Source organism: Rhinopithecus bieti, unplaced genomic scaffold, assembly GCF_001698545.2.
Source record: "Rhinopithecus bieti isolate Rb0 unplaced genomic scaffold, ASM169854v2 scaffold_19459, whole genome shotgun sequence".
NCBI lineage: Eukaryota > Metazoa > Chordata > Mammalia > Primates > Cercopithecidae > Rhinopithecus > Rhinopithecus bieti.
Window position 1 is genome coordinate 4212823 of NW_016809864.1, and position 26493 is coordinate 4239315.

A 26493-nucleotide genomic window follows, 5' to 3' on the forward strand; every position below is an offset into this window, starting at 1 on the left:
AGGAAGGAAGGAAAGAAGGAAGGAAGGAAGAAAGAAGGAAAGAAGGAAAGAAAGGGAAAGAAAGAGACCCAAAGACACTATTGGGTACTATGCTCACTACCTGGGTGATAGCATCAATTGTTCCCCACACCTCAGCATCACACAATATATCAATGTAACAAAGCTGTGCATGTACCCTCTGCATCTAAAGTAAAAGTTGAAATTATTAAAAAAAAAAAAAAAAAAAAAAAAAAAAAGGAGGTCTTGTAAGAATGAAGAAAAGCACCTTTGTAAAAGTTCCTGAAACAAAAAAGCACTCAAAATGCTGCTTCCTTTTCCCTGCTTTTCTGCCCTCCAGTTTTCTTCAGGCTTTCTCAACAAGCCTTGGTGTACATCATCAGAAGGTGCTTGGGTGCTGAATTAACGAGACAAAAGGGTCAGAAGCCTCTCCCCACCTCCTCATGGACTTCCCTCCCATTCATTTCGATTCAGCCCAAAATAACTGAACTTGGATTAAAGTTGGGGTCTCTCTTTATGTCTGGCAGCTTAGAAGGAAGATTAAAACCTTAAACCCTACAGCTGCAGTTTAGTAAAAACCAGATTCTGCCTGGTTAATTGACTTTAACCTTCAACCCCAGGTGCCATGTGTCTGCGTATGGCTGGCTTTTTTTGTATTATCTTGAAAATATATGTTTTAATCAAATGGTTTCTAATTTGAAAAGTTTTTAAGTAATTCATGCAAATAATTTTTTAAATCAAATACGAATGGATTTCAAATAAAGAGTAATTTTCCTTCTGTGTCTAATTCCCCAACCTCCACCCAGCTCTTCTCCATAAAGTCAGCAAAGAGTACTAGATTCTGATAAATCTTGACAGAAATATTCTATTTATCAAAAATAAACATGATAGCTATAAACATGGTTTTAGATGAGTATAGGTATAGGTGTAGGTATATGTATAGACACATATAGATATAGGTACACATGTAAATATATAGCTATAGACTCATTTTTATACTAAATGGAAGCATGCTATACACAGAATTATTCATAATAAATCTTAAAGATTGTTTCATTTCAGTATGCATAGATCTGTTTCATCCATTTAATAGCTGTTTTGTTATTACTCTGTGTTTTCTTATTCCATTATTTGGATGAACCATAATTTTTTCACCAGTTTCCTACTAATGGACAATTAGGTTGTATTTAACATTTTCCCATTACAATTTTATATCAATATGCTTGCACATGGTCTTTGCGTAAAGATGATTTTACAGTTTGTAGTTAGAGTGTAGAAAAATTTAATATTAAACACAAGTAGGTTGTATCTAATATTTTCCCACTACAACCAATGTTATATCAGTATGCTTGCACATGGGTCTTTGTGTAAAGATGTTTTTACGGTTTGTAGTCAGAGTGTAGGATAATTTAATATGAAATACAAGCAAGTGGTATCTAATATTTTCGCATTACAAACAATTTTATATCAATATGCTTGCACACGGTCTTTGTGTAAAGATGTTTTTAGAGTTTGTAGTCAGAGGATAGGATAATTCGTCAGTGTCCCATGCATTAATATATTCAGTAAGCATTTAGTAGAGCAAAACAACATACTAGACAGTTACGCATCCCACTTCAAATCTGTCATTCTTACCTAAACAGAAAAACATGATCGTTTATTCCAGAATTTTGGTGAATTCAGATGCAACCTATAGAAACATCTCTAGCAGGCCAGCCATGGAGGCTCGGGCCTGTAATCCCAGCACTTTGGGAAACCAAGGTGGGCAGATCACTTGAGGTCAGGAGTTCGAAACCAGCCTGGCCAACATGGTGAAACCCCGTCTCTACTAAAAATACAAAATTAGCCAAGCACGGTGGTGTGTGTCTGTAATCCCAGCTACTTGGGAGGCCGAGGCAGGAGACTTGCTTGAACCTGGGAGTCCTGGGAGGACTCACTCGGCTGCAGTGAGCCGAGATTGTGCTTCTGTACTCCAACCTGGGCAACAAAGCGAAACCCCGTCTAAAAAACAAACAAGAAAACAAAAACAACAACAAACACTCAAACAACAAACAAAAATTTGTTCCCCATTCTTCTTCCCATTACCCTGCAAAGGAGCCAGGCTTTATTTTCACAGCCTCAACAGACCTATTGCTATTTGTGACAAGCCAAAAACCTTGCTTGTGCTTTCTGGGAGCTTGAAGGCTCTTCAATTTTTGAGGTTCTATAGCTGTCAGATACCCTAAGAGGTAAAGAATCTCTTTGCTCCTCAATTCTCTCCCCGCCAAAAAAAAATGAGCATACAAATGATTTGGGATTTTAAGTTCACACACATTACCCCTCAGACATGAAAAATCATATAGTTTATTTGATTACAGATCTGGACTTTCTCCTGAGCCCCCACCTACTAGGTAGCAAGAAAAAAAATTAAATTTAGTCCAATTCCATGCAACAATTCAAACTATTCCTTTGGGTAATATTCAGCATCTCTGATTACTCATCTTAACATCAGAGACCCCTGTGAGTCTCTATCTGGGTGGCCAATATCTTACTTCCATTTAGGGATCATCTCAACCCTAGACATGACCAGTAGGGTTAAGTGGACATAGCCCTGGCTATATAGCACTGGTCATGAGTCATGGGAAACCCATCAGATGGTGTCACTGTGTATTTCAAACAAAAGCCTTCTATTGAAAGGGCTTTAGAGGCAATAAAGTCTAATCTCTTCTTGATGAGCATGGAGGCAACTGCAGAATCGTAGAATGAGCATATACCAGACCTAACTGATGTATCTCCCCAAATCTGCTGGGCCCCTCCTGGCTCTTGGTCCTGGGTTGCTTGCTATATGGTGGATTGATGCATATAGCAAAAAATAGCCCACATTCTTGGCTCTTTCCTGTGTCCTAGGCCTGTGCTATATAACTTTGTAACATCCTACTCCTATAGGTGGAGCGTTTGCACCATCCCATGGCTCTGAGCTGAACCAAGTGACTTGCTTTGCTGAAGGGATGTTAGTCAATGTGATAGAAGCAGAAGCTTGATAAACACTAGCTCAACTGAGCTTCCTCTTTCTCATGCCCCTCACCAATTGACATGAGAACATGCCTAGGCTCATCTCATGAGTGATGAGAGACATCTGAAGAACATATGCCTGATGGGCTGCCCATGACTCAGAACCAGTGCTGTATAAGGCACTCCAGTTGCCCAAACCAAGACAAGCTTAGATCTTCCAACCAAGACCAGCCTAGATCTTCCAACCAAGACCAGCCTAGGTCTTCTAAAAGTCAGTTTCCTAACCACCCGCAATGATGCCTGGGATAGAGGCAACGCATGGACCCAAGAACATGTGATCCTCTCCCCAAGGCTAATTAGATACTACTACTGCTCAGTGGCTAATCTTGTGTCAGTAGAGACTGATCGATTCTCTGAGGCCTCAGGATGGCCCAATTATTGGAGCAGGCCATACAGCCACCTGGTAGAAAGTTTGTTGTATCAAAACTCTTACATGCTGAAGAAGACAGGAATTCATTCTTAACAGAATTCACGCACACCCACGATATGATTATGCTTTCCTACTCCAGACAGGAATACAGGCTTTGTACAGAACCTACACTAAAGACAGTCTCTGATGGCCTCTCTTAACTTCTCATGACCCTACCACTGTTTCGTTCCCTTGATCTGACCTGTAACTCTTCTTCTGTAGAAGGAGAACAATACCACCTCTCTGACAAGGCTAATGAGAGTTTTGAGAACATGTTTTTCAGCTTGCAAATGCCCAATAAGAACAAAAATAAGAGCATAACAGCAGCAAGATTTTATTGTGCTAACTGTTTTACATACACTTTCACACCAGCCCTATGCAGTACGTAGTAATGTTATCTACATTTTACACATGAGGAAACAATCTTATTGAGCAGAGTTTTCCATCAGGGCTGATTCTTCTTTCTGCAGGGGACATTTGACAATGTCTAGAGACATTTTTATTGTTGCACTAGTGGTGTGAGTGGGGGGGAGTGCTACTGGCATCGAGTGGATGGAAACCAAAGATACCACTCAGTATCCTACAACGTGCAGGACAACCCCTACAAAGAGAATGATCCAGCCCCAAATGTCAACAGTGTCAAGTTTGAGAAACTGCTATAGAGGGAGGGCAGTAATTTCTTAAGATGATGAAACCAATAAATGGCAAAGCCAAAATTTAAACCTGAGCAATCTGATACCAGACACCTAACATCATGCATAGGCTTTATTTAATTATTATTACAAGACCCTTGAGTCAAAGGAGCAAATACAGGAATAGAGAGAACTTGGCGGTTCCCAAGTAAGTCAAAGATCTTTGAAAATTTCCACCCTTTCTGAAACTTTGTCTGTCTGACAGCTCCAGTTTCACCACCACGGATCATTAACTAGTCAGTCACAATCAAGGCACAAAATTTATCAAACATAAGTCTCAGTAGTTGAGAATGCTACATATTGAAATATGATCTCCCTTAAAAAGAGATAAGCATGTCCTGATGTAATTAACATTCATTACCTAGTCTCTGTGGGAACCCACACTATTGGTAATTAAGCTCTGGTCCCTAGAGCTCTGGTTAATCTGCCAGCCAGGTGGAAGATCAAGGTGTATTTGCATGCATGCATGAAGATAGTTATTGCAACATTATTTGTAACAGCTACAAATGGTAAACAACCCAGATGTCCATCAGTAGGGGCTGGCTAGACTAATTATGATCTATTCAATTAATGGAATTCCCTACATCTCGTCAAAAGAATTGGGATCTCTATGGTATTGCACGGAGATGAAGTAGTCTTGAAGATGTTTATTGAAGTGCACAAAGCAAGGTGTAGAACAACGTGAATGATGACTTACTACTTGTAATTTTAAGGAGGGAGATCTAAATACATGGTTAAAGGAACACTAATTCATCACTTTCTCTGTTTACTTCCATGTTGAGGGAATCATTTCATTTAACACTTCCGCCTCTCTCTCCCTACCCTTGTACCAACTTTGCAGCGGCACCCACAGTAGTAAACCTGATGTTTTGATCCCCTGCAGCCAAATGTCCTATCTCAGATGGTTCAGAGCTTGGAAGAGAAAAGCAGACTGTCATATCTTCACTCTCATCAAACTCTATCATCTATACATGCTTGTGAAGACACTGTCGTCTCTAGAGAGAGCCTCAAAAACCTGGTCTCTGTGGTTGTCTCAGAATAACAAAGTCTAGAACTCAGAGGTAGAGGGATCCTTACTGCTTGAAATGTCTTAAATGTGCAGGCACTTGCTAGTAAAAGAAATATTTTAATGGTCAGTTGAGGATTATTTTGAGTCAATATTATGATAAGTCCACTTTGCAACTTAGTTGAAATTCTTAGTTGCAGAAGTCCGCCCCCTTTTAATCTTAATGATAAGTGATAAATAGGTTAGCCTTAAGAAAAAAACATAACAAGTAAAATCTCTAGTCTGCTTACCATGAGAAAGATCAGAATCAGAGAATTTTAATTCTCAGTGAAGAAATCCATTGAGGGGGTGCGGTTCTGCTCAAACATTTTTAGGGCTGAGAAACTCACTTCCTGCAGCTGGAGATTCTTCCTTGTGTTGAAACTAAATCTGGGTCTTGTAACTTGGATTGTATCTATTGATTCCATTTCTTCCCTCTAAAACCACACAACAAGAGGTCTCACCACCTCCCCTTTCCAACACCCGAAGAGGCGATTAAGTTCCCCAAAACCTTCCTTCTCCTGGTCAAACATCCCCAATTCCTTTAACCATCCCTTATGACTCATGGCTTTGAGGGTCTCCTCACCATTCTTACCACCTCTCTGAAACACATTCCTGTTTATAAATAGGCTTCCAGAAAACATGTGACTCTCAGAACTAAACAGTTCTCCAGGTGTGTTATTTTCTGAGACACACTTGGTTGGCATGAATCCTTTGAGCAGCACAGTTGAGGCGTGGTCATGTGTAAGTTGCCCTGAAACCGGAAGCCCCTATCTCTCCATCTCCGCCACCAAGATATCTCAAAAGACACTGTGTAAGGCTGCCCCTCGTGTTTCCTGAATGGCCAGTCTGGTGACCTTATGAAAAAGAAAAATACATATTTTAAAATCTTTTTTCATTATTAGAAAATACATATTTTAAATATGGTTCATTATTTTAAAATATTTTGTAATAATTTCAATATTATTATATTTTATGTTGTTATTATATTAATATATTTTAACATTGTTCATTCTATTTTAATATTTTCATTATTCTCATAATTTTTAAACAAGTAACATGCCCCCACTTTTCTTCTAACCTCATCTTCAAATGCCTCCATGTTCACTGTACTCCAATCATATCAGCCAACCCAGGCAGTCTTCTCAGAGACTTGGCACTTGCCGTGCCCTCTGCCTGGCTCTTCCTTCAGATCCTTATCAACTGTCTGTTTTTCAGAATCCTTTCCTGATAACTCTTTTTTAAAATGAGGTAAAATTCACATAGCATAAAGTTAGCCGTCTGAACATATACAGGGTACTGGCATTTAGTACCTGCAGAATGTGCTGCAGCCATCACCTCAGTCTCATTCTAAAACATTTTCCTTACCCCAAAAGGAAATCTCATAACTATTAAGTAGTCACTTCTAATTCCACCCTTCACAACAATTGAAAACATGTGCACCTGTACACGAATGTGTATAGCAGATTTATTTATAATTGCCCAAACTGGAAACAATCCAAATGTCCATCACCTAGTGAATAGATAAGCAAATTGTGGTACATGCATGCAGTGGAATATTATTCAGCAATGTAAAGAACAAACCAGATCCATGTAACATAAATGAATCTCAAACACAGTATGTCAAGTGAAAGAAACCAGAAGGCCGGGCGCAGTGGCTCACGCCTGTAATCGCAGCACTTTGGGAAGCTGAGTGGGGTGGATCACGAGGTCAGGAATGGAGACCATCCTGGCTAACTACGGTGAAACCCCGTCTCATAAAAATACAAAAAATTAGCCTGGATGTGGTGCGGGCCCCTGTAGTCCCAGCTACTCGTGAGGGCTGAGGCAGGAGAATGGCGTGAACCCGGGGAGGCAGAGCTTGCAGTGAGCCAAGAAGGCGCCACTGCACTTAGCCTGGGCGACAGGCCGAGACCTCCCGTCTCAAAAAAAGAGAAAGAAACCAGAAACCCAGACTTAAATGCTTACTATACTGTACGATTCTATTCCAATAAGGTAAAGTGATAAATTTAAAAATCACATTAGTCATTGGTCAGGCTGGAAGTGGATGGAAAGATTTGACCGAAAAAAGGAAGAAGAGTATTGGGGGATGCTGAATATATATCTTGTTATTGGTAGAGGTCTTTACATGTACTATATGTGTTTGCCAAAAATTCCCATCCGACTACCTATAAAAACGTAAATTGGGCCGGGCACCAACACAACCTGTAATACAACACAACAATAAGACAAAAAGAAAGGTGGATCACGAGGTCATGCCGTTTGAGACCAGCCTGACCAACGTGGTGAAACCCCGTCTCTACTAAAATACAAAAATTAGCTGGGTATGGATGGCACGCACCTGTAATCCCAGCCTACTTCAAGAGGCTGAGGCAGGGGAATTGGCTGGAACCTGCAGGAGGTGAGGTTGAAGTAGCTGGAGGTTGCGCCACTGCACTCCAGCCTGGGCAACCAGAGGGAGACTCTGTCTCAAGAAAAAAAAAAAGAAAAGAAAGAAAAAAGAAAGGTAAATTGTACTGTATGAAATTAAACTTCATAAATCTGACTTTTTAAAAAGTTAAAAAAAATAAATAAAAAATTAAAATAAAGAAATCACAGCACCCTATTCTTTCTCTCTTTCTTTTCTCCATTTGACTTATTATCATATCACACACACATCCGTTTTACTTATTTATCTTTTCTGCCTGTCTGCTCCCTGACCCCCATTCCCCTGTAGAAGGGAAAACTAACCATAAGAGAAGAAAATCAATTTATAATTTGTTTTAGTCATTGCCTGTATCCCCAGCTGCCTAAAACCAGTGCCCTGGCACATACAACATAAAATATGCCTCAAAAAATTATTTGTTAAATTAATTCATGAAATGGCTTTTGCTTAGTGATTCCATGCTGATTCCCTTATCACCCCCCCCTGCCTTTTTTTTTTCCGTTTACTTGAAAGCCATCTGTTCCACATTCAATCTGAAATGTGACTGGAAACTTACCAGTGAGTTCTGCAGTCACTAGTTCTAAGAATATGCCTTTTTTAACTTAAAAAATCAAGACCAGAGAATTCATCCTAGGCAGCATTGCTGAAGGCCTTTTCTTTACTTAAAAAACTAAGCTTGTTTCAACCCACAGGCAAGTCCATAAGCAACACAGAGGGCCGTTCTACTGCATCTCATTCCCGAAAGCCTCTTCTGTCTCCGTCAGCATTGCTTTCCTTGCTGCAGTCATATAGCCCTGTTTTGGTTTGCCTTGCTAACCTGTGGAACTACAGTACCGGGAAGACCCCATCACTCACCTGGTTGAGTCCTGTCAACTTGTATATGTGAAAACAAAGCCCCACAGATAAGACGTAGCATAGCCAAAACCATACAATCAGTAACTGCAAAGGCTAAGGCTCAATTCCTCATGAAACAATAAGCTTTCGAAGAACAGACAGTAGTTCTTATTCATCTTTGCACTCCCATTTTCTAGAAGATTGCCTAGCAAACAGGAGATGTTCAACACCGGTTTGCTAAGTGCATGAACGCCTCTGCAGTCTTATTTCTAGATAAGTAACCACACCACCTATACATCAGGCCCAGAGGCTTGCACTCTCTCTGGGATGAGTCTGCAGAGTGACTTCATGGTTGTCTTCTATCAGCTGCTGGAAGCCAGTTGCACCCAAAACCATCTATGCTCAGATAGGTCTGGGACTGTTTCTGGGGGAGTGACTAGGCTCTGGTTTTCAATAGCTATCCATCAAGGACTTAAGAGGGCTTAGGGCTTTTTCAAAATTGAGCAGCAGCCTGTACAGGATTCACTGATCATGAAGGTTGCCATTCAACTCATCCGCAAGTCAGAGTTGCCTCCAAGTCCCTAATTAGGCTTTGGGTATCCTTAAGTTGACCCGACCCAGAAGGTCATGCTGTTAGGCAACTCTGAATCAATAGCTTGCTATTCTAGAGAGAAGAAAAGTGGGCTTAGAAGCAAATGGGACTTTGCCTAGAAAATCATTTAACATCTGCACCTGTTATCTCCTCTGCCCTCATCCCCAAAGCTTTCTCTGGCTGGCCACTTCTCAGCACAAATGATATTCTTCATGGATCTATTTCCTGGTTACCCGGTTAATGTTGCCCTCCGCTGTGGGCCTCCTGTCACTATCACATCACTCTGCTGCGTTTTCTTTATCTAAAATTATCTGTTGATTTGATTGCTTGCTGATTCATTGTTCCTCTCTTAAAAACTACGTTATAAGTTCTGCATTACTTCCCTAGTGCCTAGAACACCAGCAGGCATATCACAGATACTCCATGATCATGTAAGGAAATAATAGATAACCAGATGATTTCCACAGTTGGCAGAGCTAGCTGGAAAACACCTCTGGCTAGTAAAAGGTATTTATCTCAGCCCGGGATCTTGCAGCATGACCTACCAGTTAGTCTCTACTGCCTATGTGCTGAGCACATTTTCACAGCTTTGCGATCACCTCCCATTTCTCAGGTAAGGAAACAGAATCAGAAAATAGCATGCCCCAAAGCGCTCAGCCTGGAAGAGGCAGAGCTGAGATGCAAACAAAGGTCCATCCAAGGCCGAAGCTGATGCTCTTAAGTCCTCTGATGCTCCCACAGCCCAGCTGAGCCAAAGAACAACAACAGCAGCAAGAATAGTAATAGCTGACAATTACATGGTCCTTACCTTGTACCAGGCACTGCTTTAAGTGCTTTAAGAGGGGCAGACCCGGGGGTGGAAAATAAGGTCATTGCCAACAAAAAGAGTCTATCCCAGTCCAAAATATGGTTACTCCTCCTACCAACAGTGTTTTTCAGTAAAGTAAATCAGAGCACAGGTGGACAGCACCAGCCACATCATGGGGACTTCACCCCTCTCCCCTATTCTTCCTCATCCTCTTCCCTCCTGGTATGAAAGGGAGGTTCTCAGATTGAACATTCAGTAGCTTAAAGGGGACATGGCACAGTATATTTGGTAAATAGCCACCATGGGCCTTTGAGGAGAACAGAGGAGGTGTTCAGGGTGGAGGGAGGAACTCCGTACAGTCATCGTCAAGAATAGCAAGAGCCCAGATGGACGCATATAAAATGTGCTTCACACACATGATTCGGCCACCCTCTTTTCCACCAAGCCAAATATCCATAACTTAACAGTTGCAGAATGTTAATGTTTCCTGCTGGCTTTGCATTCCCCAACTGGGGAGGAATAGTCATCACTTGCCTGGCAGACTTAGAGGCCATCTGAACACTGGTGGGCTTCTCGGCATCCTCGAAATTGCTTTTTTTAAAAAACTTTTAGATTTGGAGATATATGTGCATGTTTGTTATAAGGGTATCTTGTGTATTGCCGGGGATTGGGCTTCCAGTGTATCCATGACCCAAATAGTGAACATTGTAACCAATAGGTACTTTTTCAACCCTCGCCCCATCCCACCTACTTCCCCCCTTTTGGAGTCCCCAGTGTCTATTATTTCTATCTTTATGTCATGGGTACCCATTGTTGAGCTCCCAGGTATAAGTGAGAACCTGTGGCATTTCGTTTTCTCTTTGTGAGTTATAACGATTCACTTAGGATAATGGTCTCCAGCTCCATCCATATTGCTGCCAAGGACATGATTTCATTCTTTTTCGATGGCTACATGGTATCAGAATTGCTTTAGATAGCCATGTGCCCTCTGGTTCTAACAATAAGCAATACGTGCATGAGGTTCTGTGGGGTGGCGGGTAGCGATAGAAACAGACAGGATATGAAGGGTCAACGACAGTGTCGGGTGTCAGGCTGTGCAAGCCTAAATATCAAACCAGGGCAGGTCACACACCCTCAAGGATGCATGCAGGGACGTCGTGTGTGTGTGTGTGTGTGCGTGCGTGTGTGTGTGTGTGTGTGTGTGTGGTGGTGGCGAAGGGAGTGCGGAATAGTATTGCTCTTCATGACCATGGAAATACAATATTCCTGATCACTCTCTCTCACCGCAAGTTATCAACTCTTTGTGGCTCAGTCATTCATCACAGCCCTTCTTGGCCCATTTTAGGGTAACATCGTCTCAAAATGTGGCCTATGCAAACAGCATTCCAGGAATGCCCCAGCAACCAGAACTAGGGAGAAATGTCGTCCTTTAGTTAAAAAAGTTGTCCCACACACAAGCAACACAGCACTCAATGCTGAAATTCTACTGAGTTTTTAAATGAAATCTTCCTTTAGGATCCAAGAAGCAGTTTGGGATTTTTCAAAACCTGAACCATGAATGGAAATCTGATTTTTTAATGTCAAGGGGCTAACTTGGGGCAGATCGTTTTACTCCCTTGGAGAGAAGAGTTGCTGCTTTTGAATGAGTCCCAAAGGAGGCTGGTTTCATCAGTCATTTTCCATGAAAATGGGATAAATTCATATCATAATATTTTTAAAATTCTAGTTATTTATTCTGTTAATTAAAAGACATTTATACAACAATGACTAAAAGGAAATATGTCAAATTGTTAACTGGGGTTATCTTTTAGTCATAATTTTACTGTCCTCTGTACATTTTGCTCTTTAAGTATTTGTGCAATAATCAGTTATTTACTGTTACAAACTTTTATAAACGTCAGGGTTTTTCTGTTTTAAATTCCAGCTCTTTGAACTTACTATATCAGATTTATTTATTCTACATATATTTTTGAAGCACCTACTGTGTGCTGTATCCAAGTTAGCAAACAACAGTCTAAAATCCATGACTACTTTGTATAAATAAAGTTTTACTGGAACACAGCCATGTCACTTTATGTATTATCTATGGCCAGTTTTGCACTACCAAGGGCAGAGTTGAGTAGCTGCAACAGAGACCCAGTGGCCCATAAAACCAGAAATATTTACTCTTTGGCCATTTCTGGAAAAACGTTTGGTGGCCCCTGTGCTATATGAAAGGCTTTAAGTTAGGTAGTAGAAATCAACTGTGAACAAAAACAAAAAAGATATCTCCCTAGGGTCATGGAGCTTATGGTTTTTGCCTAAACATTGGGGTTTCCAGTATCCTTTAAAACAGCTGTTCTGAGGGCCGGGAGCAGTGGCTCACGCCTGTAGTCCCAGCACTTTGAGAGTCCGAGGCGGTCGGATCACAAGGTCAGGAGTTTGAGACTAGCCTGGCCAACATGGAAAAACCACGTCTGTACTGAAAATGCAAAATTAGCTGGGCATGGTGGCACGCGCCTGTAATCCCAGCTACTCGGGAGGCTGAGGCAGGAGAGTCTCCTGAACCCAGGAGGTGGAGGTTGCAGTGAGCTGAGATCACACCATTGCACTCCAGCCTGGGCGACAAGAGCGAAAACTCCGTCTCAAAAAGAAAAACAGCTGTTCTGTGGTTGCAGGAAATGTAAGCTGACGTGTGGTGCTCACAGCTTTTTTCTCTGTAGTTAGAGCAGATTCTTGATGCTCCGGAGATGGAGAAACCCCAAGTCTTGTTTTCTCTGTTAGCAATAGAAGCAATATTATCCTGCGCGCCTCCCCCTACCCCTGACACGGTGCCTGGTACATTGTTAAGTACTCAGTAAACCTCAGCTATTATTATCAGCATTGCTGAGGGGTCTCCGAAGGGAGTCACTATTCCTTGCATGGGACTCGAACTTAACCTGGATTTAAGAGGCCTCTTACGTCAAGCCAGCAGAACTCATAGGTCTAGAGAAATTAACATACTTTGCTTTATTGAACTGAAATAGCTTATTTTAGGCCCATGAAACTGAGAATTTCAGCTACATGCTCGTGAAAGGCAAATAATTTCTAAACTCACGCTTTACCTGGTTTGGGAGCAGGAAATGAGTAATAAACGAGTTTCCAGGCCAGGTGTGGTGGCTTATGCCTCTAATCCCAGCACTTTGGGAGGCCGAGGTGGGTGGATCACTTGAGGCCAGGAGTTCGAGACCAGACTGACCAACATGATGAAACCCTGTCTCTATTAAAAATCCAAAAATATGTTAGCCAGTGTGGTGGCGGGCGCCTGTAGTCCCAGCTACTTGGGAGGCTGAGGAAGGAGAATCACTTGAACCTGGGAGGCAGAGGTTGCAGTGAGCCAAGATCATGCCATTGCACTCCAGCCTGGGTGATAGAGTGAGACTGCATCTAAAAAGAAAGAAAGAAGGAAAGAAAGAAAAGAAAGAAAGAAAGAAAGGAAGGAAGGAAGGAAGGAAGGAAGGAAGGAAGGAAGGAAGGAAGGAAAGAAAGAGAGGGAGAGAGAGAGAGAAGGGAGGGAGGGAGGAAGGAAGGAGAAGAAAAGAAAGAAAGAAGGAAGGAAGGAAGGAAAGAAAAAAAGAAAGAGAAAGAAAGAAGGGAAGGGAAGGAAGGGAAGGAAGGAAGGGAGGAAGGAAGGAAGGAAGGAAGGGAGAGAGAGAAAGAATTGAATTTCCAGACCCAGTTCTGTAAACAAGATTCCCTGTTCCCAGATGACACACAACAAACACCCTTTGACTTCCACTGAACTCCATCTCCTTGGAAACATCATAATAGGATTAACAAAAGCCTGGAAGATTCTTAGAAGAGCTGCTGTTCTCTCCACAACAGGATTGTGCTTAAGTATCCTATTAAAGAAGAGCACATTGGGTTGGCCGCAATGTTAACCCGCTAAACATGTAGAAACACATCAGAAACAGGTGGGAGAGAAGCCAGGCTCAGAGCCTCCCCGGCAAAGGGAACTCTGTGGGTAAATGCTCTAATTAGGAGCTTGGATTCTGTTCAGTATTCAACAGGATCCATCCAAGTCTGTCTCCTTTATTCAATTAAGAAATGATAGGAACCTTCAATTTTCCCTATAATTTAAAATAATGATAAATGATCAGGTAGAGTTTGGACATGTTTTAAGCTCATTTTAAGAGAAACTTCTGCTGAATTTAATTATGCCAGCTTCTGGGAAACAGTCATCAAACAGACTATTGGCAATTCAAATTGGCTCCCCCACGCAAACACACCCTTTGTCAGTAGCAATATCTGCGGCAGAATGAGTCACTCAAAACTGGGAGGGACACTCTGCATTTCAAAGATAAACAAAACTACAATAATAATAAACCTAACTTAGTCCAGGAAAAGAGAATAGAAAGGATTCAGGTAAGTGTTCAGATTGGAAGAGTAACAAAAGAAGAAAAAATGAAAAGAAAACATACGCCCAGCAACACTATGGGAGATGTATTTAGTAAGAGCTGCTCCACCTACCTGTACAGAATTCACTGTACTTGGAGACCTCGTTTTTTTCATCTTTTGAAGCATTTTGTCTACTATGCCTGAATTTCTTTTTCCCATGGGACATACTCTGTATTGTTCAGGATTCAACTTTCCAAGATTTTGCTTTACCTTTTAATTTTGAGTTATTTATGAAATGTGGAATAAGGAAAAAGAGGTGAAATCCTACTAGCTTTGGGGACTAGCATGAAATAAGGTTCACCTAAGACTAAAGAGCATAGTTCTTGGGTTCATATAGTCTGAGTTTAAATCTGGCTCATCAGATAAAGGACCGTAAGTGAGTTAACTACCTTCCGGAGGTTCAGCTTCCTCATTTGCTATACAGTTAATGGTAATAGTATACCCTCATTGGGTTATTGTAAGGATTACATGAGATAGTGCATGTAACCCTTATCATGGTGCCTGGAAAACAGTAAGTACACAAAACTGTTAGCTCTTGTTGTTATTATTGTTGTTGCTATTAACAACCAGCCCAATCCAAAAATGAATGCTTAAATCCTCTTAATGACGTACTATCTAAGTGGTTGACTAGCCTTTATTTGAAAACCTCCAAAGGTTGGAAACTCCCTGCCTATATCTATGTATATCTGTGGTTCTTAGGAAGTTCATTTATTCAGCTGAACCTTCTCCCACTGTGGCTTCTGCCCCTTGGTCTTAGTTCTATCCCTTGGGAAGCTTAAAGAGCAGGGATAATCCCTCTTGTACATTGTACTAGTGAAGGCTTGGTTTTTATTGGAAGTAATGAAAACTAACTCTAGCAAGCTTTAGCATTAAAGGAAATTAACTAGAAAAATCCTGGGGCATTTGATTAATCAAGAAAAATAAGGAGGAGGAGGAGGAAGAGGAAGAAGAGGAGCAGGAGGAAGAAGAGGGGGGAGAGGAAGAAGAAGAGCAGGAGGAGAAGGAAGGGGCAAAGGACTCATCATCAGCCTCCAGGAATGCAGGAACTTCATCAGGCTTGGACCTACTTCATCAGAAGGAGTCATCAAACCTTCTGTTTCTAGCATTACCATTAACACATCTTGTCTACAGCTCCAAGAATCTTATTGGCTTAGCCTAAGTCAGGTGTCTATCCCTGGGCCAATCAACTCTGGCCAGGGACAGAGACACCTACTGAAGATCACGGTGATGGAGGCTTACCTGTATATGAGGAGTAGGACACCATCCCAAAGAAGGGTAAACTGTTGTGAATGGAGCAGCCTCCCAGCCAGGCTATGGGAAATCCCAAGCCACGTGAGTAAACCATGGCACAATCCTCTAGATATTTGAAGAAGCTGTTCTCTAGAGTAAATATCCTCAGTCCTTTCCACCACTAAGATTGAATTAATGAAACATACTTGTGTGATTATTTAGTGTTTTCACTAGAAAGTTGAACTTTATGAAGACATAAGACCATGTCTATCTCATTCACCAACATATCCCAGCACTTAGCCAGAGGTTTGACCGCTGCAGGTACTCAAATAACAGCTGAATTCATTAATTGACTGATTAACTCATTATGTATTATTTTTGAGAACTTTCTGATTACTCACTTCCAAATATGGCTCTATCTGTCTCAGTCAGTTTCTATTCATGGTGAGAAGCTCCACTGTCAGTGTCCTATTTTATCTGCATAACATAGGAAGGAAGGTAAAATAACTCACAAGTCTTATTTTCAGTCACATAAAGATTTTATTTGCCCATCTGTTTTAGTTATCTATTCCTATATAACACACTCCAAAACATAGTGGCTTAAACCTACAATAGTCATTGACTTGACTCATGAATCTACAAGTTGGGCAGGGCATGATGGGATGGCTCATCTCTGTGCCACATGGCATCAGCTGGAGTAGTCTGGCTGGGAATGGGATAATCCATTTCCAAGATGGCTGGTAAGTTGATGCTGGTTGTCAGCCGGAAGCTCAGCTGAGGATGTAGACCATGAACTCAGGTCGTCTCCACAGTTACCTCTTCATAGGCTGGTTGGACCTAGTCACAACACGGTGCCTGGGTTCCAAGAAAGAGTGTCCCAAGAAAGCAAGAGAGAGAAGTACATGACATTTTTATAATGCAACCTCAGAACTCACATAGCAACACTTCTACCATAATGCTAGTGGTCAAGGAAGGGAAAGGGACATCAACCTCACCATGCTATCGAAGAAGTGGCAAGGTCACACTGAAGAAAGAGCATGTGGAATAGGAGATATAATTGAGTCAATCTTTGTAACACACAATCTGCCACACCACCTCTCCTCTTGTATACCGGGCCATTAAGTTGAGTTTCAGCATTGCCAATTAAACTCTGTTGACTGGTCCTCCACTCAATCATCACTTTTTGAATCATCTATACCAGGCTTAGGATTAAACCCTGGAAGTACACAGATAAATGAGAAAATTCTCTTCCACTGGGAGTTCACAGATGGGTAGAGAAGATGGATAATGAAACTCCAATGGGATGAATGATTCAGCCAAGGTCTGCACCAGGCAGTATTGGCAGAGAAAGAAATGATGAATTCTGTCTAGAACGAAGGCTAAATCCTAGTTTATCTAAACACTTTTCTTTAGTAGACCTGGGTTCTATCCTTGCACTAGGTTACCATTTTCAGAGTTAATATGTATTACTTTAGATGAGCATGTGGACAGCCAGATTGTCCCTGTTGTACTTTGTGGGAGCCAAAGCAACCACAACCAAAAAGGATGGGACTGCTTGGCTAACAAAGGGAGTAGCAACTGGGAACGATGTCTTGGATTTCATAGGTCCTCCTGGGAGTCTTGAGTTTTCCGTAGAAGAGAGAACCTTTCAAAGCAAGTGATAATTATAATAGTAAATTTTTCTAATACACTTTCATTTTCAGCACACTTTTAGCTTTACAGAAAATTTGAGAAGACAGAAGAAAGAATTCCCATGTTCCTTCTTATTCCACTTTCTCCTATTCGTAACATCTTATGTTGGTTTGGTATATTTATTATAATGAAGGATATTGATATATTATTATTCACGGAAGTCCATTGTTTATTCAGAATTCTTTCATTTTTACCTACTTCCTTTTTCTGTTGCAGGATTCCATCCAGAGCACCACATACCACTTAGTTGATGAGCCCCTTTTGGTTATAAGCAGTTTCTCAGGCTTTCCCTGTTTTTGATAACCTTGACAATTTTAAGGACTACTGGTCATGTATATTGCAGGATTCCTCTCTATTGGGATTGGCCTGATGTTTTTCTTATGATTAGACTGGGGCTATGGGTCTCTGGGAGGAAGAGCACAGGGAGAAACTGCCTTTCTCATCACATCATATCAAGGGCACTTAGGATCCGCATGATTTATCACTGTTGATTTTAACCTTGATCACCTGGCTGCGGTGGTGTTTGTCAGATTTTTTCCACTATACAGTTACTCTTATTTTCTCTCCCTCCTCACACTGTACTCTTTGGAAGAAAGTCAATATATGCAGCTCACACTGCAAGCGTAGGCAGCTTTGCTTCTCCTCCTCGAGGGCAGAGTGTCTATATAAATTATTTGGAATTCTTCTGCATAAGAGATTTGTCTCTTCTCCATTTATTTATGTGTTCAATTATTTATTTATACCAGTAGGACTCATGGATATTTATTTTATACTTTAGGCTGTAATCCAGTCCCACTCTATTTTGTTGCTCAAAGTATTCCAGATTCAGCCATGGAGAGCTCTTTCCATTGGCCTCCCTGTCGCTTTGACATACTTCCATCGTTGAGGGTAAAGATGACTTTTTGCATGTGTTTGGCTAGCACTCGAATGGAAAGGCTGTATTCTTACATGTTGATATGGTTTGGATCTGTGTCCCCACCCAAATCTCATGTTGGATTATCATTGCCAATGTTGGAGGTGGAGTCTGATGGGAAGTGATTGGGTCATGGGGGCGGATTTCTCATGAATAGTTGAGTACTATCCTCTTTCTGCTGCCCTCATGATAGTGAGTGACTTCTTGCAAGAGCTGATCATTTAAGTGTGGCACTGCCTCCACTCTCTGTCTCTTGCTCCTGCTCTCTACTCCCCTGTCACCTTCCACCATGATTGTAAGCTTCCTGAGGCCCCCCCAGAAGCTGAGCAGATGTTGTTGCCATGCTTCCTGTACAGCCTGCAGAACCATGAGCCAATGAAATCTCTTTTCTTATAAATTACCCACTCTCGGGTATTTCTTTATAGCAATGCGAGAACGACCAAATACACATGTATTTCTAATTTAATTATTCAAATAAGCCTATGATATAAGTGCCCTCATTGGCAAATAAGGAAAGTAAGATACAGAGGAGTTCAGTAAGTTGTTGATAGGTAAAAGGGACGCCAGAGTCACCTGGAAGGGGGTTCCAATGGCCAAAGGCAGTGGCAGCTATATCATCTAGCTTCTGTTCTCCACCCCACCACCCAGTATGTACAGTCAAGAGGAAAAGCTGGCCAGAGAAAACCACCCACATGGAGGTGTTACAGACTCTTGTGTGCTGCCTCCTCACAGGAAGTTGTGGAAAGATGTGATGGACACGTAGGGATGGATGCTAAAGCTGACATTTCTGAAATCCAAAGGGGGAATATTTTGGAGCTTGAGTGGGTCTTCTTGGAGTCCCTCAAATTAGATTGTGTGAGCTCACTCCACCCACTGAGGAGCAAACTCTCCAAACAACACACTCCCTTCCGAACCTTGGAACTCAACCCCCTCCGTGTTCCCCTGCTACCCTGCAAGATGCCAAAACAGCTTCAAGGAAGTCTGCTGAGAATTGCTCATCATTTTTACACTTGTTTGGATAAAGCCCAGAGCAGAAAACAAAACAGAGACCCAGATCCCCTTTTGAAAGCCCCACAGTAACCAGAGATCAGGTCCAAAGACAGAATCCAGCATTTCTGTGCTGCTGTGTGCCCAGGAAGCTTGGGTGAGCTGTTTTTGGCCATCCCATCAAGCACAGACTGGAATTATAATGTAGAGTGTTGGCTCCTTTTCCCTCAGGTTGAGCAGCAAAGGTCCTTCCTCCTGCAAATTATGCCCCATTCTTCCAATGCTACCTGCCTGCTTCCTATTGGTTAGGAGGCAACAGCATCTTGCACAATAAAATTCAATTTTAGCAATTTCTCCACTGCCTCCAAGAAAGGGAGGAAAATTCTCAGTATGAGGGCAGCTTTTCTTTATCGGCTTCTGCTTTGGAAGATGACAACATCATCCTTTAGATTTCTTAAGGAAATAGAGCAGAGCCAAAGTAGACTGTGGCATCCAGCTGGGGTTTAAGACCTTGTTCATAATGCCTAAAGAACTTCAAAAAGTCACAAGGACAATACCTACTGTAATGTGCTCATTGACATCCAAAGGAGTCCAAGAAAAGTCGGTCGTGGGTATAATGAGAGGCAAAACACTGATAAACGGCGGGGAGACACATCGGTGTGTCCCTGGGAGCTTTTGCTTTCTACTTTAAGGATAAAATTGGATGGGAGCAGTGGCTTTCAGAAGACGTCAAAGCTGCCTCAAAACTCTGGCAGGAGCTAACTTTGTTTTCTAAATTTAAAGATATTGCAGCTTCTATAATTTGTCTCCAATAAAGCTATGCCATTTTTTTTTAAGTCCTGGCTTTCTTGCTAACTCACTGTGTGGACACAGTTATTCTCTTTGAGAATATTCAGTTTACTCATCTGTAAAACGGAGACACTGCACATCCTTACCTGAAAGTTTCCCTCATCAGGCACTTCAACAAGGTACATACGTATGTAAGATGCCCAGGGCCCTCCAAGACAAAGAAAAGGTCCACGCCTGTAATCCCAGCACTTTGAAAGGCCAAGGTGGGTGGATGACCTGAGGTCAGGAGTTTGAGACCAGCCTGGCCAATATGGTGAAACACCATTTCTACTAAAAATACAAAAATTAGCCAGGCGTGGTGACAGGCGCCTGTAATCCCAGCTACTTGGGAGGCTGAGGCAGGAGAATCGCTGAAACTTGGGAGGTAGAAGTCTCCAGCCTGGGCAACAAGAGTGAAAGTCCAGCTCAAAAAAACAAAACAAACAAACGAAAAAGACAAAGCAGTTTCTCATCTTCCAGAAACTTAAGACGTAACAGAAAAAGAGAGAAAGTGACGTTCATATGAACACACAATAAAAAACAGTCTGGAATACACACATGAACATGAAAGCATAAGCACCAGAGCTGTTGGCAACTTACAAACTTTGCATTTCTTCCTGAACAACATACTCTCCAGAAAACAGCAGTTAAATCACTTTAAAGAAAAGGGGGTTATTTTCAGGCAAGGACACTTCCCTCTGGATTATGTCAAGGCCATCAGCCAAAGCTAAAAAGTATCTTGACCTTTTGCTGTGCTCTTCTCTGTAAACTTTTACCTTTGGACTATGGCCCATTTGCATGACTTTGACCCAAGGAAGGAAAGGGGAAATAAATCAAAGTGTTTTTTTTCTAGTGGAAGCAGCTATATTTAAAGGTCTCATTGAGTGCTCATTCATTCAACAAACATTTACTGAACTGTACTAGATGGTCAAGTACTATACTAGGTACTGAGAATACAACAGTGAGCCAAATACAGCCTGGAGGAAGAGATGAAATATTTTTAAATGAAATTATAACACAGTACTACAAGCTCTGGGATAGGGTAAACACAAGACACTGTGGGAGCCCAGATAATGCACCTCCTCTCCCATGAAGCAGTCAGGAAAGACTTCCTGGAGGAGGTGACATGAAAGCTGAAACCATCAGGACTGGTAGGAGTCGGTTGGGTGAGGGAATGCGATGAGTGGGTTCAGGAAAGGGGAATATCAAGTGCAAAGGCATAAAGGTGGGAGTGGACATATTACATTACATTCACCACGCCCGGCTAATTCTTGTTATTTTTAGTAGAGATGGGGTTTCACCATATTGGCCAGGCTGGTCTCAAACTCCTGACCTCAGGACCTCCACCTGCCTCAACCTTCCAAAGTGCTGGGATTACAGGCGTGGACCTCTACATTACGTTACATAACTGGGGAGGAGGTAGCGCTGAAACATGAAATTGCAAAGATCAGTTTGGGTATATTATGGAAGTCAATGAATGACCAGACGTAGATGTTAAGGAGAGACGTGCCAGGATCAAATTTGCATTTTACAAAGAGTTCTGTGGCTGGCAACAGCACAGAATATTAGGTAGGGAAATAAAATTTAAGGATGCCCTAGAGATCTCAATCAGCAGTGAAGATGACCGCCATTTGTAGCAAGTGTTCTACTACATATACTCCCACATACACCTTTCATACTTAGAACAACCGAGTGCAACTATCCCTATTTTACAGATAAAGGAATAGAACCTCCAAAACAGAGTTTCTCAACCTCGGCCTCATTGACATTTTGGTCCAGGTAACTCTTCGCTGTGTGGGAGCTGTTCTGTGCATTGTAGGAAATTTAGCAGCGTACTTGAGCTCTACCCACGAAATGTCAGCAGAACCTTCCCACCAAATGTGACAACCAAAAACACCCCCAGATGTTGCCAAAAGTCCCCTGAGAGGACACAATGACTCCCTGGCTGATAACCACCATTCTAAAAGATCAAACCCCACAGTTCACCCAAGCAAGGATGCTAACTGGGTCCTCTGTCTCCATCAAACACACTCCCTGTCCATGCCAGCTTCATCCCTCATGGCCTGGAAAAGACGTCACATGCATCCATTTGCCTCTAAACGACTGAAGTGTTCACTGGGAAAAGTTTTAAGAACAGATGTCACTTTCCCTAGTCATTTTGATTTTTTCATACATTAAAGTGAGGATGACTTTTTTTTTTTCCTATCAGCTAAAAATTGTTACCACACTGATGCAAAAGAGTTTTCTCTCATTACATGTGCAATTCTATACATTTTTCTTCAAACCAGCTGAGCACTGGCACCAAATATGAGGATGATTCATGTGGCATCATGGTCCACTCCTGCCCAATTCCAAGGGTATTTGCCGGTCTTGGGCACTGCTATCCATTTGATGATTTGAAGTTTCCTCCCATAAATGTGCAATTTTTAAAAAACCAAATCATTCCCCTTATGGATCTGCATCAGAAAGTTTGCTTTGTGATGAAATCTGCAGATGCAAAAAAAACGTGGGGGGGGCGGGGAATTTCACAGAGCAGGTACAGCAGCAAGAACATGGCTGAGCCAATTTCCTCTGTTCCCTCTTTATGTAAAAGTGCGGCGGATGTGGAGACTGTCTTCTCAAATTACCCCGCCAGACAAAGAGAGGTTTTTAGAAGAGTCCCGAGCATGTAATTTTATTACTTTAGCATCAGTTGTAATGTAATTCATGTAATTTCTTTCGCGGAGAAAAGTCATTTTCCTAAATACTTGGCAAAATGAGAGCTGATGGATTTTGACTTCCACCAACTCTCTCTGTAGAATTTTCCACTATAAAGGAAACATACAGAGCTGCTCAGTGCAAATGGCCTCACCTGGAAGCAGAGAGGGTTTGTAGGCCCTTTCAAACTTGGTGATTTTTTTCCTTTTTTGTTTTTTTTGTTTTTTTTTTTTGTTTTTTTTTGAGATGGAGTCTNGAAGAGTCCCGAGCATGTAATTTTATTACTTTAGCATCAGTTGTAATGTAATTCATGTAATTTCTTTCGCGGAGAAAAGTCATTTTCCTAAATACTTGGCAAAATGAGAGCTGATGGATTTTTGACTTCCACCAACTCTCTCTGTAGAATTTTCCACTATAAAGGAAACATACAGAGCTGCTCAGTGCAAATGGCCTCACCTGGAAGCAGAGAGGGTTTGTAGGCCCTTTCAAACTTGGTGATTTTTTTCCTTTTTTGTTTTTTTTGTTTTTGTTTTTTTTTGAGATGGAGTCTCCCTCTGTCGCCCAGGCTGGAGTGCAGTGGCACGATCTTGGCTCACTGCAAGCTCCGCCTCCCAGGTTCAAGAGATTCTCCTGCCTCAGCCTCCTGAGTAGCTGGGATTACAGACACCCACCACCATGCTTGGCTAATTTTTGTATTTTTAGTAGAGAAGGGGTTTCATCATGTTGGCCAGGCTGGTCTCAAATTCCTGACCTCAAGTGATTCACCCACCTCAGCCTCCCAAAGCACTGGGATTATAGGCATGAGCCACCGTGCTTGACCACTTTTCTTTTTTTTTTAGACAAAGTTTCACTCTGTCACCCAGGCTAGAGTGCAGTGGCGTAATCTTGGCGCACTGCAACCTCTGCCTCCCAGGCTCAAGCGATTCTCGTGCCTCAGACTCCCAAGTAGCTGGGATTACAGACATGTGCCACCATGCCTGGCTAATTTTGGTATTTTTAGTAGAGATGGGGTCTTACCATGTTGCCCAGCTTGGTCTCAAACTCCTGTCCTCAAGTGATCCACCTTCCTCGGCCTCCCAAAGTGCTGGGATTATAGGCATGAGTGCCCTGCCAGCTTGGTGATTTCTAATGACTGTGTATCCCAGTAGAGACTATCTCAAAACTGCCTTCTTATAAAGATCAAACCAAGGTCAAATTTGGTGAGGTTTTTAACCTCCACATTACTGGCATTTGGGGTTGGATAATTCTTGTTGTGGGGGCTGCCCTGTATTTCGTCAGATGTTTAGCAGCATCCTTCTCTGCTCATTTGATGACAGTTACACATCACTCCAGTTGTGACAACTGAAAACGTCTTCATTTGTTGTCAAATACGATAAACAGTGAATTTTGCCTCTTTGTTCCAGGAGCTCCCGGTCCTATTCCTGGGACCTGTGTAAGTATTGGAGGGGAGGAAGCTGCATTCGACACTCAAAACGAATTCATGGACAACCAAGAGTTAGTTGCTAATGGAGAATTAAAAAGATAAACATACCAGGTGTCTCACACGACCACATCCTGCAGTTCCTCTCCAGAACCTAAAGGTCCATCTGCATAGCAAGAAGCCAGACTCCAACATTATTCTCTTTTCTATTACTTTTTCAACAAATGTGGGTTTTTTCATTTTTTAATTTTTGTGGGTACATAGTAGGTGTATATGTCTGTGGGGTACATGGCATGTTTTGGTACAGGCATGTTTTGATAGAGGCATGTTTTGGTACAGGCATGTTTGGATACAGGCATGCAAAGCATGACAATCACATCATGGAGAATGGGGTGTCCATTCCCTCAAGCATTGATCCTTTGTGTTACAAACAATCCAGTTATACTCTTTTAGTTATTTTTTAATGTATAATTAAGTTATTATTGGTTATAGTCAATGTGTTGTGTGATCAAATAGTAAGTCTTATGCATTCTTTCTAACTACTTTTTTTTGTACCCATTAACCATCCTCATCTCCCACTCCCCAAGCCCCTACTACCCTTCCCATCCTTCTACTCTCTATGTCCATGAGTTCAATTGTTTTGATTGTTAGATACCACAAATAAGAGAGAATATGCAATGCTTGTCTTTCTGTGCCTGGCTTATTTCAATAAATGTTAATATAGTCTACTATATACCAGGTACTGTTCTAAGTGCTTTAAAGCAGCAATTCATTGGATCTTCATAATAATCCTATAGGATAGGTACTATTGTCACCCCATTTCACAAACTGGAAAACCATACCTCAGAGATATTAAGTAAGAGCTAATGATGAGCAAACTGGAATTCAGACTAAGGCATTGGATTCCATAGTCTGTACCCTTTTTTTTTCTTTTTTTTTTTTTTTGAGACAGAGTCAGTCTGGCTCTGTCAGCCAGGCTGGAGTGCAGTGGTGCAATCTCAACTCACTGCAACCTCCTTCTCCTGGGTTCAAGCAATTCTCCTGCCTCAGCCTCCCAAGTAGCTGGGGATACAGGCATGTACCACCACGTCTGGCTAATTTTTTGTATTTTTAGTAGAGACGGGGTTTCACCATGTTAGCCAGGATGGTCTTATTCTCCTGACCTCATGATCTGCCCATCTTGGCCTCCCAAAGTGCTGGGATTACAGGCATGAGCCACTGCACCCGACCCTATAGTCTGCACTCTTACTCAGTAGGCTGTGGTGAGTAAGTTAGGTACTGGGGAAAGGGAAATAAATTTGGAGTCAGATTCACCTGGTCTCACCTCCTGGCTCTGTCACTTAGCAGCTGGTGAACTTGGGCAAGTTGCCCGATGTCTCTGAGCTTCAGCCTATTATGCACAAAATGAGGATGATGACTCCTGCATCAAAGGATTGCAGCAAGGATTAAACTACCACTGAGTTTGGTGCCTCAGAAGTATTCGGTGGGTGTCAGTTCCCTCTCTCATCTACTTTTTCAGAAGTGAGTCCCCACGAAACATAACAGCAGTGGTCAAGGGACAAGTATCAACCATGAGGACTTGATCCTGCATCCAAGCCACCACCAAATCTCACCAGGGTAACCATAGTAGCATCCTGAATGGTCTCCCTGCTTGTGTTCCTCACCCTGCAGTAGATTCTCTGTGAGGCGGTCTGTAATTATTCCCATCCCTGCATGTGCACACCTCGCCATGTGACTTTGCAGTTTCTTCCATCAAGGGTTGGAGTCTGTTTACCCACCCCTTGAATCTGGTCTGGCCTTCAGAGTTGTATTGGCCAAAGGAGGATGGTGGAAGTGATACTGACCATGCTAGCTCTGAGCCCAGTCCTCAAGAGATTTTCTGCATCTCCACTCTCTCTTGGGATCCTGCCCAGACACTGTGTGACTTGCCCAGACCAGCCTGCTGGATGATGAGACCACATGGACCAGATCTCAGTTGTCCCAGCCAAGGTCCCAGATAAGTGAGAGAACCCAGCCAAGAGGAGCAAAAATGACAGTGAGCCCAACCAGGAGCAGAAGAAATAACTGCCCAGCTGGGCTCGACCTAAATCACTGAGCATGAAGCACGAGCAAAATGATTCTTTTACCCCAACTCCACCAAAACTGCCGAGTTCCAACGTAGTTTGTTATTCAGCAGTGACTGACACAACCCTTTCAAACTCCTTATCCCAACGGTAATCAGCAGCATCACTTTTGATACGGTTCGGCTGTGTCCCCACCCAAATCTCATCTTGCGTTGTAGTACCCATAATCCCCTTGTGTCATGAGAGGGACCCGGTGGGAGGTAATTGAATCATGGGGCAGTTACCCACATGCCTCTGTTCTCATGGTAGTGAGCAAGTTCTCCCGAGATCTGGTGGTTTTAAAAGAGGCTTTCCCCCTTTTGATCAGCACTTCTCCTTGCTGCCACCATGTGAA

General features: G+C 42.2%; 2 long non-coding RNA genes across 2 annotated transcripts in view; both read right to left on the reverse strand.

Annotated features, from left to right (window-relative positions):
- Nucleotides 1-5068: 5068 nt before the first annotated feature.
- Nucleotides 5069-13043, reverse strand: LOC108541212 (uncharacterized). The gene is made up of 4 exons (XR_001888904.1): nt 12937-13043; nt 5781-6051; nt 5446-5631; nt 5069-5258 (listed from the first exon to the last, which is right to left on the reverse strand). It is a non-coding gene; the product is annotated as an uncharacterized LOC108541212 (long non-coding RNA).
- Nucleotides 13044-16070: 3027 nt separating this feature from the next.
- Nucleotides 16071-26493, reverse strand: part of LOC108541213 (uncharacterized) — an 83480-nt gene continuing 73057 nt past the window's right edge. Inside the window, exon 3 of the long non-coding RNA XR_001888905.1 lies at nt 16071-16354. This is a non-coding gene — a long non-coding RNA (uncharacterized LOC108541213). The remainder of the gene's footprint in view (nt 16355-26493) is intronic.